This window comes from Oryx dammah, unplaced genomic scaffold, assembly GCF_014754425.2.
Source record: "Oryx dammah isolate SB20612 unplaced genomic scaffold, SCBI_Odam_1.1 HiC_scaffold_21, whole genome shotgun sequence".
In the NCBI taxonomy this organism is placed as follows: domain Eukaryota; kingdom Metazoa; phylum Chordata; class Mammalia; order Artiodactyla; family Bovidae; genus Oryx; species Oryx dammah.
This window is the reverse complement of record NW_024070205.1, coordinates 7,254,206-7,257,421: the sequence shown is the minus strand read 5'-3', so window position 1 is coordinate 7,257,421 and position 3,216 is coordinate 7,254,206. Positions and strand designations below refer to the sequence as shown.

General features: G+C 41.6%; 1 pseudogene; it reads left to right on the top strand.

Moving 5' to 3' along the window:
* The first annotated feature begins 1,211 nt into the window (after window positions 1–1,211).
* LOC120880022 lies at window positions 1,212–1,772 on the top strand (annotated as a pseudogene).
* Window positions 1,773–3,216: the final 1,444 nt, after the last annotated feature.

The following is a 3,216-nucleotide window of genomic DNA, read 5'->3' as shown; positions in this document are numbered from 1 at the left end:
GTTTTCAGCAAGTCTTGTTTGTTTCCAAATATGTTATTTGACTCTGCAAGTCTTGTTTGTTTGTTTCCGAATATGTAATTTGACTCTGTCTTTTCTCCTCTAGCACCTCCCACCTGAGCTAAGCTGCTCACAAAGAATAGTCAAAGCTAGAGTCTTTGCATCCTTAATACATGTATGTATTACCTCGTTAATCCTACAAACAACTCTACAAAGTGGGTAAACTACTGTCCCCACTTTTCAGATGGGTAAACTGAGGAACAGAAAGCTTAAGTAGTGTGCTTTGGATCACACAGCTAGTCAGTGGCAGAAATGGGATTCAAAACCAGATTGTCTGACTCGAGGGTCTGTATTTTTCACCTTCACTTTTCCTTTTCTCTAATTGGTTACAAGGCCCCATGTCAGTGGTCTTAATCCTGGCTACAACTTGGAATCACCTGAGGAACTTTAAAAAATGCCAACTTCACAACCCCCCATCCCATGTGTGTGTTACTCTCTTAGTCGTGTCCGACTCTTTGTGACTCCATGGACTGTAGCCCGCCAGGTTCCTCTCTCCATGGGATTCTCCAGGCTAAAATACTGGAGTGGGTTGCTTCTCCAGGAGGGCTTCCCGACCCAAGGATCAAACTTGGATCTCCTGTATCACAACAGATTATTTACCATCTGATTCACCAGGGAAGCCCCCACCCTCCTAGGCCTGGGGTCAGGCCTAGGCATCAGAAATTAAAAAAAAAAAATTAGGGAATTCTCCTAATTTAAACACATAACCCAATGTTTAGAAACCACCCCCTGTCTGGGACATGCCCCTGTCTCCCACCGGTTTTAGCTCCCACCTCAATCATACAGTTCTTGTCCCTTCTTCCTACCTCCAGAAGAGGCCACACTCTTTCCAGCCGCAGGAACTTTGGTCTTCTCTTTCTTTGCCTGGGACAGACTTTTCAGCTTTCCCCTAGGGCTGAATAAGACTTCAGAGGTTCTAATCCCTGAAAATATTGAGGGCTCTAATCTGCCCTTGTAAAAAAAAATAAAAACAGTATTAAACTTTAAAATATATGTAAGGGAGACAGAACTCTAATTCTGCCCAAGGTGCCTATTGCTGTGTCCTTTAAAATATATTAGATTAAAAAAATTTCAAAATAAATGTTGTTGCCTCTACTTTGCTGACACCTTAGATAAGTGTTTTTTTTTTTTTTAAAGGAACTCCAGGTGCGAACATGGCGCTGCGCGTGGTGTGGAGCATGCGGGCCGCCGTCTGCAGCCTGCGCGCCATCTCGGCACCCAGCGCGCCCTGCTCGCTGCGGCCCTAGGGACTGCGACCCGGTGCCATCTGGACGCTGCGCACCGGCCCTGCTCTGCTGTCGGTGCGGAAATTCACAGAAAAACATGAATGGGTAACAACAGAAAATGGTGTTGGAACAGTGGGAATCAGCAATTTTGCACAGGAAGCTTTGGGAGATGTTGTTTACTGTAGTCTGCCTGAAGTTGGGACAAAGGTGAACAAACAAGAGGAGTTTGGTGCTTTGGAAAGTGTGAAAGCTGCTAGTGAACTCTATTCTCCTCTATCAGGAGAAGTAACTGAAATTAATAAAGCTCTAGCAGAAAATCCAGGACTTGTCAACAAGTCTTGTTATGAAGATGGTTGGCTGATCAAGATGACATTCAGTAACCCTTCAGAACTAGATGAACTAATGAGTGAAGAAGCATATGAGAAATACATAAAATCTATTGAGGAGTGAAAATGGAACCCCTAAATAAACTACTTTGAAACAACTTAATCTAGCATAGTTGTCTTAAATTAGTGGTGGATAGCTATTTAAAAAGCAACTTTTAGCAAAAGAAACTACTTGTAACAATGTTTCCTGAAGAAAATACCCCTTAACTTCCTAATGACTTCAGATAAACACTGTGCATCTTTCCACAGCATCCTGTGATTTTTAGGCTAGGCTCCAGTTACAATATTCAGAATTCCTGAAATTATCTCTGGTAAAACTAATTACAAAAATTATGTAATTCAAGGATAACATGGTTATCTTAAACCTTATATGACACTGTAACTTGCTTACAGCTATCCTTGGATTTGGGTCAAAATTATCTTCCCACTAGAAATAACTGCCAGTGGAGAAAAGTTTGTTAGTTGTATAGTATCCAATGAAGAATATTACTATCTTAATTTTGCAATGTACTGTGTTTGCTGGTGCTATTTTTATACAGTGAAGTAACAGCCTTGCAGGAGAATAAACAATTTAATAATAAAATATTCAACTTCTTAATCATGAAAAAAAATAAAAATAAAAAATAAAAGGAACTCCATCCCACAACTAACTGAGTCTAGGTGGATCTGTTTGTCTAAGTCCATTCATTCACTGGGGACCACCAGTGTCCCAGGGCTGGCACAAGCTTTGAGGGGGGCATTGAGTCATTGAGTTCTGCCTTGCAAAGTCCAACCCTGTATCTCTCAGGCTTATCCCAAGGGTCACCTCCTCGGAGAGAATTCTCTTACCTATCCTTTCCAAAGTGATATTTCCAACATTCTGAGACTCCCATCTATCATATCATCCTGGTTTTTTGAAAGTTTTAATAAAAAACACTAAAAGCTTCAATTGTCGAAGTTTCTAGTTTACTTCTTTATTGTTTGTCTCCTCCGGGAGGGAAGGGTCTATCTAGTCTGTCTTGTTTGCTGTTTTTTTTTTTTTTGTCCTAGCCTAGTGCAATGCCCAGTATAAACTTCATGTTCAGTAATTATTTGTTTTTTAAAATAACTGTACTTATTTATTATTTATTTTTGGCATTTCTCTGGTTGTGATGCACAACCTTCTCGTTGTGCTGGCTTCTCTTGTTGCAGAGCATGGGCTCTAAGGTGTGTGGGCTTCAATAGTTGAGGCCTGTGAGCTCAGTAGTTGCAACTTCCAGGCACGGTAGTTGTGGCACACAGACTTAGTTGTTCTGAGGCATGTGGGATCTTCCCCAAAGAGGGATCGAACTCGTATTGCCTGCATGGGCAGGTGGATCCTTTACCACTGAGCCACCAGAGAAACCCCAGTAATTATTTCTGAAGTGAAAGAATGAATGAATGCAGGCTGATGTATGGCAAGTCGTAGTGAGTAGTTTCATTGCAAAGTTGATGGGTCATCTTTGGTTCTTACCATGTAAATGGCTGTCTTCAGGGGGTGAGATGGGAGAAGTGAGTTCACAATGAGAGGAGACTCCCGCCTGGTTAAA